Here is an 18296-nt window from a genome sequence, read left to right as displayed (position 1 = left end):
GCAATAGCACCCTGCCCCCAGTATGCACCAGCTAGGGCCAGAAGTTCTCTGTGCTGTGCTGATAAGCCTCGTGTTATATTGCCAGAAGTTATTCCTTGTTCTGAGTTTGGCAGCTGTTCCTGACAAGTGTTGTAATAGTAATAGTAGTAGTAGTAGTAGTAGTAGTTGCTGTTGCTGTTGCTGTTGCTGTTGTTGTTGTTGGTGGTGGTGTTGGTGTTGGTGGTAGTGGTAGTTTATTCATCTGTGGATCTCTGTTCAAGGATATTAGATATGGACATTTACTGTTGAAGGACGATGCAATTCATATATACAGGCATTTAGATACTTACAGGAATATTTGGACAAGGACAGGACATGTAGTCAGCTGTGGGCTTTGCTGGAAGTAATGTGGGAAAACCTAAATCAGGATGTCCAGATGGTCGTTGGAGCCACTATTGTCCAAAATGCAAGACCAATCTGTTTAAAGCAGTGCAATGGCAATCAATCTATCCCTGGTGCACAATATTATTGTGCGGAGAAGTTGTTTAATAATGTAAAAAGCCAGTGCGACACTGTTAATTCATTTCTTAATATGAATCATTGCACTTGGGTATGAGCTGACATCAGTGCCATGCAATGATGTTTGGTTTCCATTTTGTGTACCACAACTTCCCATTTGCTTACCTGCAAAAATTCAAGCAACATCTCTCCATGATGAGTGAGGTGTTGAGTACAGAAAATGGGTAAGATGTTAGTATTGACCAGTGCAGAGCTTTGGAATAACGTTTATGGAAAATGAAACAAAAACATTATAGTGTGATGCAAAGCGACAAATACATTTGTTCTATCTGGTACAGTCCTCATATATTTTAAACTTTCATTCCATGTTAGCATCTTATCTTTAGAATTGATCCAAATTTCCTTATTTGCCATTTTCTTATTGAGATTAACAATTTGACTGCCACAACATTGGCAGTGGTCTTGCCTGACACTGTGTGCCCACTGGCAGCAACAGAAAAGCCTCACACCTGATGATGTGGCTTGGCCTGGCAGTGAAACATCTATCACTATGCATGTGACAGTCAGCATCTTAAATGATTTTACTTCTGCCTTGATTCCTACCTCAGGTAATGCAAGTACTTGATGAGAAGGTGCAGATCCTTGGTCAGGATAGGTGTCATAACTTATAGGCTATTACGGCTTTTAGACTGTGCCTAGTTAGCAGTGGGTATAAAAATCCTTTAAATAATCCCAGGCTTGTATGCTATGTGTCGAACAGGAGAGGAAGCAATATAGATTATTGTGGAAGACTATTATTGAGTTTCAGTTGTGAATGTGTCATGTTGCTGCACATTGCATTTGTGATTTTCACACATGAGACAACCTTTGATAGTTGATATACTGTCTCATGTCTTCATACTGTGTCATACTTTGCTGTCAAATCAATCTGTTTCTTCTCAAAATCAGATTCTGTGCTAGGAGTCAACGATAGTAATTGGTTGATACAGTTGAATTTAGGTTTGAATATTGCTTGCTCAACAGGTATGTTTCTGGAGATCTTTTCAATACCTTATATATCATGCTAAGTACAGCAAAAGGCCAGCAACTATTTTGTCATATTCTTAGGCTTATATGGTTTTAAAAGTATGATTTGAGTCTGCTCCATTTTAGCTGGTATTTTACCACACTGGAAAATGCCTGTACAGAATGTCATTAGTCACTTTTTCCCGTATTTTCCATTTGTCTCAGGAACCTGGAAGGATTGTCAACAAAACCAGATGCTTTCCCAACTCTCTCTCTGTTCAGGTCTATTGCCACTTCTTCACTACCAAATGATATGGAATATTTCATCTTAGATTTTTATCTTTATTTACTGGTGCAGTTGCATGTGGTATTTGCAGGTATGCTTTTTCAGTCCTGGTACACACTGAAATTCATGTACCACACTTTCATAACACACTAGCAGAGAAGCCAAAACAGAATGGTGCAACCCATTGATTACTGTATGGAAATTCATTATTGGCAGCAACAGACATGTTGCAGCTAGTGAGGCCAGTCTTGACAGATGAAGTCACCTGGATATAACTGACACAGATGCAACATTTTGCCTACTGGTAAAGATGTCAACTAGATTGGCCTGATACAGTGACATTCTGCCTGGCATTGAAACTGAATTACCTTGTGATACTTCACTTTATCAATGGGTTGTGCTTTCTCCCTCTCCCCTTCCACCCCTCTCCCCCTCCCTACCTCTCCCTCCCCCTCCCCCTCTCTCCCTCTCCCCCCTCTCTCCCTCTCCCCCCTCCACCCCTCTCCCCCGTCCCCCCTCCTCATATAATTCTCCATCTCATTCATTCATTCATTACCAAGCACTATTTCATTTGGTAAATTGGATAAAACTTTTCATGTTGTGAACATAAGACAGAATAAGAGAGAAAGAACTGGGATTTTTGGTTTGCTTCAGTGGAAAACATTCTGTAAAATTCTTGTAATAACAGTCCTCTGCACATGTCATCAATCAGAGCAGTTACACTTCTGTTGAAAAGCACCTTCAGCACAACAGAGAAAGTCTGTGGAAGATGATCAGTAAGGCATAATGGGTTGTAAGAGAGTTCAGAAAATATACATGCTAAGTCTAAACATCTGTCAGATCATTGCACACTTATGATTCATTCAGCACGTTTAGAAGAAAAGTATGGTCTCAGTGTGCTGAATGCTTAGTGGAAAACTTGTTGAGACAAATATGTATGATACACAGGGATTCAAATTAAGACATTAGCCTCTCACAGGCTGGTATTTGGCAGGAGAGCTTCTAGAGCACACATTATGACTGCTGTTACCTCTCCCCTGCTGTCAAAAATGTGGCACAGGCTCTTGTACAGTACTGTGAAGTTTACATCTCTAGGAGAAAACACAGTATGCATATATTAATGGTCAGGAAACCTCTCAAACCTTCAACCTGCAATAGAATGTTCACTGCAGTGAACATTTGTGATTGTGTAGAAATGATTTGCTAGATTATTTATATTGTTTCTGAATAATGTGTCTCATGTGACTAATGAGGAAATGTAAAACAGTTCAAAGAAAGAGATAGAAAAGGCATTGTGCAATTAGTCTTCGTCAGAGACACAGCACATTATTTTGTGTACACATGTTTTAATGTTAAATATTATGTACCTGAAAAAAGAAATGTGTATATCATTTCATTTATTTCAAATTGTTGATGTTATGCCTGAAATTTTATGAAATATTGCATGTATTATTATGATAATTTTTTATTTTATTTTCTGCCTTTTGTATTGTTCTTCAGGCGACAAGAAAATACACAGTTTTTTTTATGACTCTGGCTATGACTGCTTAATGAATTGTTCTTGGCAACTACAGTAAAACAATTTTTTTATTCCAACGTTTCACAAAAAAATTGTGTTCACATAATCCATATTTTGATTTACATATGGTACTGCAAAAGAGAGTCTGCCTCACGTACTAATCCTAGGAGCTAATGTCTCTACAACTATTTAGTTATAGAGTCCAAACACTAGTGCTCAATCACAGTATACAAAGGGGAAAAAAATCCTCAGCTAAAAGTGTTAAAGATTATATAGCATTACAAAGACCTTGTAGAACTACTAGTAAAACTCAAAACAGTGTTTTATTTTGCAAAACTTTGTCATCTGACAAAATGTATTTTTATGTGCTGTCCGAGAGGAAAGTGAGATGATACCAAAATTAATTTGTCGTATATTTATTATATGAAAGCAGTACTTTTCCTTTTTTGGGACATGGGCTGGTTGACTATAAAAGTTCAAAGAATGACTTGGTTTACAACAGTAGTACATACAAGTACCAAAGGTTATGTAACATATACATCTACAGAAGAAAATAGTAGTATTGCACACCCAATGAAGAGTGTAATTCTGAAGAAGCTGTGCATACATAAGTCAAGAATTTAGTAGTTAATCTCAATACATTTGTTGGTTAGCAGAATTGTGATCAGGCATTCAGGTTGGAAATGTGAAAGTCAGTCTGGCACCCCTATTATGCTGTTATAAGGATAAGATGAGCTATGAAAAGATGTATGTCACCAGTCATTGAAAAGTAGAAGAGTTCTTTCATTTAAAATGTACATTGCAAAATCCTTTTGTATGACAGAATACAGCTGAATGAGTTCTGTGATATAAAAGAATTATTCCTCTGTACAAAATTTGTTGCCATTTACAAATTTTGAATGTAAATTAATGCAGTGGAAGTCATGTAATCATGCATTATATATATTCTGTTGTTTTAAATACAACTGTTTAGCAGTATGTAAGGTTGTTGCAAGTTCTGGTGCTATATTATGAATTAACATCAATGTTGATATTGAATTGTATTTAAAATAAAGCTTATTATTTTTTTATACTGATGATTTATAACTAAGTGAATTTATCATGCTTAAGTTAAGTCCCATAAATCTCAGAACTTAGTCGCATGCAATTAATATCAGCATTTACATCTATACTCTGCAAACCACAGTGAAATGCATGGCATAGAGTACTTTCCATTGTTCTGGTTATTAGAATTCTTCCCCCTTCCATTCATATAAGCAGAGCAGAAAAAATGATTGTTGAAGTGTTTCCATGCTGTAATTTTTTCTAATGTTGTCCTTATGATTTGTATGGGAGTGATGTGTAGGGGTTTGTAGTTTGTTCGTAGAGTCATCATTTAAAGCCACCTCTTGAAACTTTGAAAGAAGTTTTTCTCATGATAGTTTATGTCTATCTTAGAGTGTCTGCCAGTTCCATTTCTTGGGCATCTCTGGGACAATCTGCCATGGGTCAAACCTGTGATCATTTGTGCTGTTCAATATCCTCTGTTAGTCATGTTTGGTATGGGTCCCACATACTTGATAGATAGTTTAGAATGGTCACACAAGTGGTTTGTAAGCAATCTCCTTTGTAAATTGACATAACAGTCTGCAACTCAATGTGTCATATCCCTTACCTTATATTGTTTATATTCCAACTTGGAGTTTTCAAGTGTCACATCCAATTACTGTAGGAGCTGATCGATTCTCACTATGACTCATTGATTTTATAGTCATAGTATACTATGTTTTTTTTTGTTTTGTGGAGTTTACAGTCTTACATTTCTGAACATTTAAAGCAAGTTTCCAGTCTTTGCACCACTTTGAAATCTAGTAAAGATCTGACTAAATATTTATGCAACTTGTTCCAGACAGTGCCTCATTATAGATAACTGCATCATCTGTGAAAGGCCTGAGGCTACTTCTACGTCCACCAATTCATTAACATATAACACGAATAGCAAGTGTCCCAAAGCACTTCCCTGGAGCACAATCTCACAGTCACCAAACACATATTTAACTGTGGCCTAATGAAAGCAATATCCAATACAGTTGCTTCAGAAAAATGATGGGATTGGAAGTGCGAAATGTGTGCGCACACCAGAGAATGTTGCAAGAGTGGATGCAGGCTTCCACCAAAGCCCCAGTCTTTCTGCATTTAAGCATGCATTTCAGCTTGACATATCAGGTCACAGTGTGCAGCTAATACTGCAAAAGTAACTTCAATACCACCAGACTACACTTGTGTCAGGAATTGGTGGAACTCATGAATGACAACTCAGGCCTGTGTGAAAATTTGAAATTGAGCAATGAGGCCAATTTTTATGAGTCAAACTTCGTTAACAAGCAAAACTTTAGATACTGGTTGTGTGAAAATCCTGAAATGCTTCATGAAATGTCACTTCACCATCAGAAAGTGGTAGTGTGGAGCAGTGTATCATCGTTTGGAATCATAGGGCCTTATTTTTTTGCCATACCTTGCAGGACTCAATTAATGTGATACAGAACTACTGTTCTGGCCATCTCATCTTCAAGAATGGGGATATTACATGGCCTTCTGGATCCCATGACCTTTCAGAATGTAATTTCTTCCTTTAGGGCAATTTGAAAGCACATATCTTGCAGTGTGACCCACCACACACTGTCTAGGAATTGAAAGGAAGGATCAAATTCGGGAAAAAGTTAATAGAAATTCCAGCACCAGTACTGCAAGATCTGATGTCCAACTTCCATAAAAGATTTGAAATGTGTGTGATGGAAAGTGGCGGGACCTGTGTGATGCCATTTTCAAGTTATGGACATTTTAAATGGCAAGCACTGTATATTTATATCATATTACTTCTATATAGCTGAGAATAAATTTGTATCACTAGTGGTGGTTTCAAAATCACCTATTTCATTCCTGCACCTGTAATTATAAAAAAATTGACCTCTACAAAAAAGTGACAGATAAACATTTCTTGGTGTGTAAGTTTACTAACTAGTGTTTTAACACTACAATTAAGCATTGAGATAGAGAACACAATAAAATTTAAGACCAATATCCCCACTACACAATACAAATAAGAGTCTCATTCATTTAAATGTATAATATCAAGGTTCATGAACTAACCTATTATAGCCATGGTACAATCAGTTGATCTTCAAATGAATAGCGTTAGTTACAATAAATAATGGAAACCTTGAAATGAGATTGTCGACATGATCTATTGCCCACTTCACCTTCACAACATTGCTGATAGACCCTGTGTCATCCTTAAATAACCTTCCCCTTTCCTCATAAATGGGTTGGTGAAATAATATAATAACTTCAATACAAACACTTTCTCAAGTCCATTTTATAACTTACCTGTAATGAGCTGATAGTGTCTTTTATTTTCCTCTCATGTTATCCCATATCTGGAAATCATCTTACCCACGAGTATACCACTGATCATCATGGTTTTTCATTGCTTTGATGTACCATTATGTTGAACATTTCAAATTTCCAATGAAGGCTAAATGTTGCTGCCTACACTGCTAAATGTTGGTGCCTACATTGTTGACGCATTTGTCACAACAGTCTCAAATGTATTGGGGTATTCTAGAGCAAATGTATTCAAAATCATGGCAGCACACTTAGTTCAAGGAGAGTCTTTGTTTAATAAACACAATAATGGCAGAAAAACTAATCTCGGTTGTCATGCTCTTGTCAATCACAGAAGATACTACCCAAGTTTTCTGCTTGGATAATGTCCATTTAGAAGTGAACACAGTCCACTAGCTAGTTTGCTTTGAGTTACGCAACTGTGTTGACTTGCCTCAATAAGTGGTATTGCATTACTCATACAAGTGTTTTAGTGATATTATGTCTAAATTATTGTTTCTGCTCTGTCACCATACTACCATGTTTGATAGAATCATGGCGGAGGCAAGAACAAGAAGCCAGAGTTTCAAATCTCTGCAAACTCATCTACCATCACAACAGAGACTTTTTGGAACTCTCTAGTAATATATTTAGATGTAACTCTTAGTTAAACAATGAGATAACTGTCTAGGTCACACTTACTTTCTACTTGATCCACATCAACTGCAAATGGGAGACCATGATCATCATATTCACGGAAAAAATCATACAGAATATCTCCTTTTAAATTTGTACTGAATATAAAATGTTTGGAAATATTTCCTGTGTTGCTTATTTAATTTTGCTTGAGTATTATGATGACAGTCTGCCAAAACACATAATTTATAGTTTCCCTACCCTCTGGGTCCTACTCTTGTAACCGCCCCCGGTGTAAAACCTGTCCCATGCACCCTCCCACCACCACCTACTCCAGTCCTGTAACCCGGAAGGTGTACACGATCAAAGGCAGAGCCACGTGTGAAAGCACCCACGTGATTTACCAACTGACCTGCCTACACTGTGAAGCTTTCTATGTGGGAATGACCAGCAACAAACTGTCCGTTCGCATGAATGGACACAGGTAGACAGTGTTTGTTGGTAATGAGGATCACCCTGTGGCTAAACATGCCTTGGTGCACGCCCAGCATATCTTGGCACAGTGTTACACCGTCTGGGTTATCTGGATACTTCCCACTAACACCAACCTGTCAGAACTCCGGAGATGGGAACTTGCCCTTCAGTATATCCTCTCTTCTCGTTATTCGCCAGGCCTCAACCTCCGCTAATTTCAAGTTGCCGCCACTCATACCTCACCTGTCTTTCAACAACATCTTCGCCTCTGTACTTCCGCCTCAACTGACATCTCTGCCCAAACTCTTTGCCTTCACAAATGTCTGCTTGTGTCTGTGTATGTGCAGATGGATATGTGTGTGTGTGCGAGTGTATACCTGTCCTTTTTTCCCCCTAAGGTAAGTCTTTCCACTCCCGGGATTGAAATGACTCCTTACCCTCTCCCTTAAAACCCACATCCTTTCGTCTTTTCCTGTCCTTCCCTCTTTCCTGAAGAAGCAACCACTGGTTAAAAGCTTGAATTTTGTGTGTATGTTTGTGTGTCTATCGACCTGCCAGTGCTTTTGTTTGATAAGTCACATCATCTTTGTTTTTAGATATAATTTATAGTTGACATGGATATGTATTACATCTGATCTTGGCAGTACTTCCAGTGTATAAGTGCACCCTGATCACTGATCTCTTTCAAGATTCTGTAACTCTTATAATGAAACTCTCCAGGGTTTCAGCGAACTGGAATACAGATTGTTCTGTCATGACTGACCTAACCCAGGAAGACCTTTGATGAAAACAGCAAAGTACAGCATAAAATTAAGGAAATTTGAGGCAATCAGAACTTCATTCAGTAACCATGACATTACCCCCCCCCCCCCCTCATGAACCATGGACATTGCCATTGAAGGGGGGAGACTTGCGTGCCTCAGCGATATAGATAGCCGTACCGTAGGTGCAACCACAACGGAGGGGTATCTGTTGAGAGGCCAGACAAACATGCGGTTCCTGAAGAGGGGCAGCAGCCTTTTCAGTAGTTGCAGGGGAACAGTCAGGATGATTGACTGATCTGGCCTTGTAACACTTACCAAAACGGCCTTGCTGTGCTGGTACTGCGAAAGGTTGAAAGCAAGGGGAAACTACAGCTGTAATTTTTCCCGAGGGCATGCAGCTTTACTGTATGGTTAATGATGATGGTGTCCTCTTGGGTAAAATATTCCGGAGGTAAAATAGTCCCCCATTCAGATCTCCGGGCGGGGACTACTCAGGGGGATGTCGTTATCAGGAGAATGAAAACTGACGTTCTACGGATCGGAGCATGGAATGTCAGATCTCTTAATCAGGCAGGTAGCTTAGAAAATTTAAAAAGGGAAATGGATAGGTTGAAGTTAGATACAGTGGGAATTAGTGAAGTTCGGAGGCAGGAGGAACAAAACTTTTTGTCAGGCGAATACAGGATTATAAATACAAAATCAAATAGGGGTAATGCAGGAGTAGGTTTAATAATGAATAAAAAAAAAGGAATGTGGGTAAGCTACCACAAACAACATAGTGAACGCATTATTCTGGCCAAGATAGACACGAAGCCGACACCTACTACAGTAGTACAAGTTTATATGCCAACTAGCTGTGCAGATGATGAAGAAATTGAAGAAATGTATGATGAAATAAAAGAAATTATTCAGATAGTGAAGGGAGACGAAAATTTAATAGTCATGGGTGACTGGAATTCGGTAGTAGGAAAAGGGAGAGAAGGAAACATAGTACGTGAACATGGACTGGGGGTAAGAAATGAAAGAGGAAGCTGCCTGGTAGTATTTTGCACAGAGCACAAGTTAATCATAGCTAACACTTGGTTCAAGAATCATAAGAGAAGGTTGCATACATGGAAGAAGCCTGGAGATACTGGCAGGTTTCAGATACGTTATATAATGGTAAGACAGAGATTTAGGAACCAGGTTTGAAATTGTAAGACATTTCCAGGGGCAGATGTGGACTCTGACCACAATATATTGGTTGTGACCTGTAGATTAAAACTGAAGAAACTGCAAAAAGGTGGCAATTTAAGGAGATGGGACCTGGATAAACTGACTAAACCAGAAGTTGTACAGAGTTTCAGGGAGAGCATGGGAGAGCATAAGAGAACAATTGACAGGAATGGGGGAAAGAAATACAGTGGAAGAAGAATACATAGCTTTGAGGGATGAAATAGTGAAGGCAGCTAAGGATCAAATAGGTAAAATGATGATAGCTAGTAGAAACCCTTGGGTAACAGAAGAAATATTGAATTTAATTGATGAAAGGAGAAAATATCGACGGGAAGTGCAAAATGGCTAAGCAGGGATGGCTAGAGGACAAATGTAAGGATGTAGATGCTTATCTCACTAGGGGTAAGATAGATACTGCCTACAGGAAAATTAAAGAGACATTTGGAGAAAGGAGAACCACTTGCATGAATTTCAAGAGCTCAGATGGAAACCCAGTTCTAAGCAACAAAGGGAAAACAGAAAGGTGGAAGGAATATATACTGGGTCTATACAAGGGCGATGTACTTGAGGACAATATTATGGAAATGGAAGAGGATGTAGATGAAGATGAAATGGGAGATATGATACTGTGTGAAGAGTTTGACAGAGCACTGAAAGACCTGAGTAGATAACATTCCATTAGAACTACTGGCAGCCTTCGGGGAGCCAGTCCCGACAAAACTCTACCATCTGGTGAGCAAGATGTATGAGACAGGCAAGATACCCTCAGACTTCAAGAAGAATATAATAATTCCAATCCCAAAAAAAGCAGGTGTTGACAGATGTGAAAATTATTGAACTATCAGTTTAATAAGTCATGGCTGCAAAATACTAACGCGAATTCTTTACAGACGAATGGAAAAACGAGTAGAAGCTGACTTCAGGAAAGATCAGTTTGGATTCCGTAGAAATATTGGAACACGTGTGGCAATACTGACCCTATAACTTATCTTAGAAGCTAGATTAAGGAAAGGCAAACCTACGTTTCTAGCATTTGTAGACTTAGAGAAAGCTTTTGACAACGTTGACTGGAATACTCTCTTTCAAATTCTGAAGGTGGCAGGGGTAAAATACAGGGAGTGAAAGGCTATTTACAATTTTTATAGAAACCAAATGGCAGTTATAAGAGTTGAGGGGCATGAAAGGGAAGCAGTGGTTGGGAAGGGAGGTGACAGGGTTGTAGCCTCTCCCCGATGTTATTCAATCTGTATATTGAGCAAGCAATGAAGGAAACAAAAGAAAAATTCAGAGTAGGTATTAAAATCCATGGAGAAGAAATAAAAACTTTGAGGTTCGCCGATGACATTGTAATTCTGTCAGAGACAGCAAAGGACTTGGAAGAGGAGTTGAATGGAATGGACAGTGTCTTGGAAGGAGTGTATAAGATGAACATCAAGAAAACCAAAACGAGGATAATGGAATGTACTCGAATTAAGTCGGGTGATGCTAAAGGAATTAGATTAGGAAATGAGACACTTAAAGTAGTAAAGGAGTTTTGCTATTTGGGGAGCAAAATAACTAATGATGGATGAAGTAGAGAAGATATAAAATGTAGACTGGCAATGGCTAGGAAAGCGTTTCTTAAGAAGAGAAATTTGTTAACATCGAGTATAGATTTAAGTGTCAGGAAGTCGTTTCTGAAAGTATTCGTGTGGAGTGTAGCCATGTATGGAAGTGAAACATGGACGATAAATAGTTTAGACAAGAAGAGAATAGAAGCTTTTGAAAGGTGGTGCTTCAGAAGAATGCTGAAGATTAGTTGGGTAGATCACATAACTAACGAGGAGGTATTGAATATTATTGGGAAAAAGAGGAGTTTGTGGCACAACTTGACTAGAAGAAGGGATCCATTGGTAGGACATGTTCTGAGGCACCAAGGGATCACAAATTTAGTATTGGAGGGCAGCGTGGAGGATAAAAATCGTAGAGGGAGAACAAGAGATGAATACACCAAACAGATTCAGAAGTATGTAGGTTGCAATAGGTACTGGGAGATGAAGAAGCTTGCACAGGATAGAGTAGCATGGAGAGCTGCATCAAACCAGTCCCAGGACTGAAGACCTCAACAACAACAACAACATGATGGTGATCAGTGCCCCTAGTCCCACAGCAAGAACCCATCCTGTAGAAACATTTCAGAAGCACATACACAGACTTACATTCTCAGAGCTAATTAAAATTTGCATGGAATGAAAACATAAGAGCTAACGAAACTTCACCTTATGATTGTGGCGAAACTGCTTTATTGCACAAACTTACCATTCATAGATGCCAATGCTAAGGTGATTACTGTCCTTTCATTCAGTGTACTTATTGCCCAGTGTCATAACAAATCATTATTTGGACTGTAGATCTTGCAGCGAGCAATGCAAGAGTCAAACAGGTTGTTATAAATCTAAATGTCACCACGCAGTCCATTCTTGTAATGTTCTTTATGTTCAGTGAGGCAATTGCAAAGGTAAGGGTTGTAACATAGGCAAATAATCTACACACTATCATGGAAGGAGAATGGATTAGGAGTTGAGTATTGTTCACAAAATCTCATTGCAAGGAGGTGCATGTACAGTGGAATCTCATCTACATCTACTACAACTCATGAGCCACTGTATGGTGCATGGTACATAATAATTTCCTTTCCTGTTCCAGTCACAAACAGATGATGATGATGATGATGTTTGGTTTGTGAGCCACTCAACTGCGCGGTCATCAGTGCCCGTACAAAGTCAAAGTTTTTACTCAGCCCATTTTCTTTGCACAATCCAATCTAGTCATTCTCACAAATGTGAAGACAACACAAACACCTAGTCCCTGGGCGGAGAAAAATCCCTAACCTAACTGGGAATCGAACCTGGGACCCCATGATCCAGAGACAGCAACGCTAGCCTCGAGCTGCGGACTCACAAACAGAGTGAGGGAAAAATGACTATCTATAACCCTCCACATGAGCCCTAATTTCTAGCCCTAATTTCTGTCAGCTTATCTTCATGATCTGTACACAAAATGTATTTTTGCAGCAGTAGAATCATTCAGCAGTTGCGCTCAAATTTTGGTTCCCTAAATTTCCTCAATAGTGTCTCACAAAAAGAATCTTGTCTTCCCTCCAGGGATTTCCATTTGAGTTCACAATGCATTTCCATAATTCTTTTGTGCTGTTCAAATATACTAGTAAAAATCTAGTAGCTTGCCTCTGAATTGCTTTTATGTCTTACCTTAATCTGACTTGATGGAGATCCCAAACCTTGAGTAGTATTCAAGACTGGGTCACACAATTGTTTCGTATGCCATCTCTCTTATAGATGATCTACTCTTTCCCAAATTCTCCCAATAAAACAAAGTCAGCCATTTGCCTTTCCTACTGTTGACCTGACAACCTCATTCTGTTTCATATCGCTTCGCAAAGCTGCGCATAGATATACGTAATTGATTTGACTGTTTGATGTGGCACACTACTAACGCTGTATTCCAACATTACAGAACTGTTCTTTCTACTCATCCACATTAACTTATCTTTTCTAACGTTTAGAGTAAGCTGTCATTCATCATACCAACTAGAAATTCTGTCTAAGTCATCCTGTATCCTTTTACAGTCACTCAATGATCACACCTTTCTGTACACCACAACATAATGAAAAAACTGCCATAATTGGCTATTACCCCTGTCTGCATCTAGAGAATAAGAGCAATCTTGTCACACTCTCCTCGCACTCCTGACAATACCCTTGTTTCTGATGAACACTCTTAGCCATTCATATACTAAGGCACTTATGAGTGATCCACATTTCTTTACCACTCGGATCATTGCTACCAGATGTAAAAATCTGCAACAGTTCCTCGAAATGCAGGCATCATAGCCTGCATTCATGAACACTGCAAGTTATGACAGAGGCTTATCTTTGGGAGAGCTGTAGGTTAGAGTTATGAATCAGCAGAAGGAGCAGAGATCAGCAGAGTGTCAGATAATCCCACAGCTGCACAATTATTCTGAGACCTATTTTGAAGACTTATTTTGACAATCTCAGTTTTCATTATCTGTGATAATGACTTAACAGACACAGTGAACAATACTCTCACTCAGAATACATCTTTAGACTTGACTGACACCATAAGCATCTTTTGCTTTGCACAAATACATTATTTTCCATGGGAAAGCCAGGTCCAATTGTCACAATATTCATATGAGAAATAATTCTCTGTATTTTTAACTCTATGAAGAAGATTTAAACACCCAGTCAGTGAGATTCGACAGAGAAAATCCTACTCCATTTGACACTACCATTTATTCATCCACCTTGATGATTCAGAAATGTGGTTCAAGCCCAAGTCCTAAATTAGATGCACCAGATACAACTTATTCCAAAATGCTAGAATGAGGGGAAGACAGCACTGTCCTATTGATCCATGAAACTACAGTACACCAGTAATTAATAGTATTGTGTATGGTATTACCAATACTCTGGCTCATAGCTACATGCATAAAACTGCCAGGAGACTCATTTACGATTGTATTACTTAAGTGTCCACCAAGATCAGTTATATCAAACAACATCTGGCAGTATGAGCATTGAGATCTAAAACAGATTAGAAGTGTCATTAATACTGCATGGTTATCATAAAACCCCCTTCATTTTCCAAATCCATTTTTGATGCAAGATTGTTGAGTTACAGCCACAATTACAGTTATATTTTCTGGTGCAGGTATTGGAAATTGTCCTGTGAGACATGGAATAACTGGGCTATTTTGCCTGCTTCAGTATATATACAATGATGTGTGAGACTGCCATAATGAGAGAGATTTTGGTACCTACATTTCATTAAGGTTATACAGCAAGTATTTTAATGCTTCTGGTGGTAAATTTATGAGAGCTGTTTAGCAAATGTTGTCCTGCACGCAGTTAGGATATTTGCAGCATTGCCAGCTCAAGTTCCTCCCTAGTAATGGGGATGCATATGAAGTGATTCATCATTGTGAAATGTTATGGTTTAATGCATGGTGGGGTAAATAGGTCCAGAGAATGTTCTAGAAGGCTTGTCACTGTTTCTCAGATGGGGCATTTTTCCTGTTTTTTACCCCAAAAATGTGCAGTGTATGTTTATCATGTTAGCACAGTGGTTGAAAGAGGCTTACCCAACCACTGGTGTGATGTTGGTGCAATATTTAATTGCTGTGTCAAAAAGTAAACATTCTGCAAAGGAGAAATCAATTGATATATAAAAGCATCTTTTGACAAATTATTATTCCTTAACACACTGACTGCTGTGTAGCTACTGTTGTTGTCATTGTTGTCTTCATCTTTAGTCCAAAGACTGGTTTGATGCAACTCTTCACACTGTCCCATGCTGTGTAACTTTCTTCATCTCTGCAGGACTACTGCAAACTACAACCATTTGATTATTCCATAATATCTTAGGATAGCTTCAGTGCACAGGCCCTGTAGACCCATAGCATTCAAAATTTAAACCTCTTTGTGACACTCAAATGGTGATATAAAATTCTTTTCCTCGACTGACCTCATCTCCGTTTGCTTTATAGCTGAGTGTTATTCTATTTTAATAGACCACTGCACAGAACAAGGCCACTCTGAGTACTCCTTACTCCCACAGTTGTCAAGTGCCTCTTAGGGCCTTCCTGTGGCATTCACCATCTTGGTCTTCCCTTGGCATTCGGTTAAATGCTCAATTCGCTCTAAAAACCTGAAAATAATTGTCATAACTATTCCTTGGTGCAAATATCAAAGCACATCGCCTGACAAACATAATTTTTTGTTCAAGGCCCATTATAGAATCTTTAATATCCATTAACTTGTCTAAATAGTTTAGTTTGGACCACAAATATTTGCAGAAACTTTGCATAGAGCCTTGCTGCAGCTGATACGCTTTCCCATTCCAGAAATCCACCAATAATTCGTGCTATATTCCTTGAGACCAATACTCTCACATATTAGAACAAATTTCCAAGACTTCCTATACCTATCTGGTAGCTTCTCCCAGCACATGACCAATAATAAAAGCAGTTTGTTTCCTTTTCCTCCACAATTCAGGTAACATACTGTGAAATTCTTTTATAAATGCTATTGGGTGAGTCAAACATCATGTTTTGAATCTAGTGCCTTACATTTAATGAAAATATTCTCTGCTGAAATGACAGGTGCCTGCTGTGCAATCCTTTTTGAAATGTGAATACTTGTGCAGTATCTTTAGCAAAGTTACTAATTTTCATCCACTTCTTTGTTAAATTTGAGCTACCTAATCTGAAATGATATGCAAGCCTAACACTTAGTGACCAACAAGTGGTGCACGGTTGCCTGGCTACTAATTTTCTCATTCCAATCATGAAAAAGCACATCGTGCAAATTATTAATAGAACTAGCAACAAATAAATCATAATTAGTTTGGTGAGTTTGTTATGGGTGAAGAAAAAAGTGGTAGTTATTACTGAATGACTCCAGATTTTTTTCACACTTTATTTTTTAAAGATTGTACTCGCAGTGTACACTGTGCCTACAGTATGTTAGTACTTTCAGAAGACAGGTTTATATCCAAAGCAACAACCTTGTCAGACATCAGACTATCCAACGGCTCTTTATATTCAGGACATTGTGCTTATTTTATACACTCTGTTATTTCTGTAACACACTGCAAATCTTCAGTTTTGAGAATAGTTAGTAATTTGTAAGAATATTTTTTGTGAGGGCAAGGCGGTCATCTAATTTTTCTTCAAAAGATTTATCCACATACCCGATTTTGACATATTCCTTTTTGGTATAATCTTCCTGCATTGACAGTGTTGAGAGTGATTCATCTTGCGTGTCTGCATCTTCTGAAAATTGCAACTGCAACTCTACTTTACTACCCACTACTGCTAGCTGCTGCGACTGAACTAATTTGCCAAGTTTTAGCAGGAAGAGAAAACTTAGTTTTGATGCCTTGCACTGACATGTAGAATGATGCTGGACTGACTGCTGTGATGCTGCTTTGAACAATATGGTGGAGCTTTAGAACACCTCAGCTGTTGCAAAGGCCCATAAATGTTTATCCATTATAGTACATAGTAAAAATCTCTGAAGACCAGTGACTAAGGGATATGAGAATGAGAACACCTCCAAGCCTAGCATGTTTTTTGTGCAAGCACTTCCATTCAGACAGGAAACACCAGCTTCTTGAGACACATCTGGCTGCCTGTGTGCTGACTCACCCAACTCCCTTCACAGTCACCTATGCTACACTTCTCAACAATAGCTAAATTGCTCACTATTATTTATCTCGCCACACTACTACCATTCTCCGGTTCAGTGGTAATTGTGAGTTGATTTACTCACTCATATGATGTGTACATTCTGACAATAAATATCATATCCAAGTGACATAGAAACATTTATTCACTACAAGCACAAAACATGAAAATAATAAAACCAATATTTCTCAGCTGATATATCAAACTGCACCACAGTTTGCTTCACTCTTTGAGTACTCTGTATGAGTGAGGCATGTCACCCCACCTTCTTACAATGCCCAATTTGTGTGCTAATTGCCTCTCCCCCTCCTTAAATGTTACCTTGACATTGCACACCACTGTTGACTTAAGAGCTGGAGTACTGCAATACCTGCCTCCCACCATTTACAAAAAGTGCAAGTTTGCAATTTACTCTTTTCATCATACAGGTAAAGTAAGGAAAACACTCACTTTCATCAGAAAAAAGTTTTTTATAACTGGGTCCATCAGGATAAATGTATCTTTTGACTGAAAACACCATTTACTTTTAAGTGTGATAGCTTCCTAAAACAATACAAAGAAAAGAGCACTTCCCCAGTTACAACTATGTCTGACAGAAAAACAGAGAGAGCCGAATTCTAGTCCTGTTACATGTGCCTTATGTATTACGTTTTGAGTCACGAAATCTCACCAAATATTCCAACACTTTAGAAAGCTATGTCATTCATCGTAACTGGGAGCCTTCACTAATACAGTCATGTAGACATCGCCACAATGCACTAGTCTGCCAGAAGCTTATCTGTGGGGTGAGGAAAGCTGTATAGCTATGTAGCCATCTCTGACACCAGCTGCTGTCATAACATTAACTGTTAGAATTCTTCGCTGATTCTGAAGCTGCTCTTGGCATAATATAGTATGATGGAGCACAGAAGTATCTGGTACCTTCCTGGAACTCTTGCAGTGCTTAACTCCATAGTAATAATATTAGAAAAAGATGGATTGCTACTCTCTGTAAAAATGGCATATTCAGTTGTCATGATGAAAAGACTGTTGCATATAAGCTTGCAGCCAAAGCCTTCTTCAGAAAAGAGGAATGAATACACATTCACACAAGCAAGTACACCTCACACACATAACTGCTGCCTCTGGTCTGCCCAGAGGTTGTGGTCATGTGTTACAAGATGTGCTTGCGCGCGCGCGAGCGTGTGTGTGTGTGTGTGTGTGTGTGTGTGTGTGTGTGTGTGTGTGCATTTCTCTCATCTGAAGGTGGCTTTAGCTGGAAGCTTA

Source organism: Schistocerca gregaria, chromosome 1 (genome assembly GCF_023897955.1).
Source record: "Schistocerca gregaria isolate iqSchGreg1 chromosome 1, iqSchGreg1.2, whole genome shotgun sequence".
In the NCBI taxonomy this organism is placed as follows: domain Eukaryota; kingdom Metazoa; phylum Arthropoda; class Insecta; order Orthoptera; family Acrididae; genus Schistocerca; species Schistocerca gregaria.
This window is presented reverse-complemented; position numbering follows the sequence as displayed.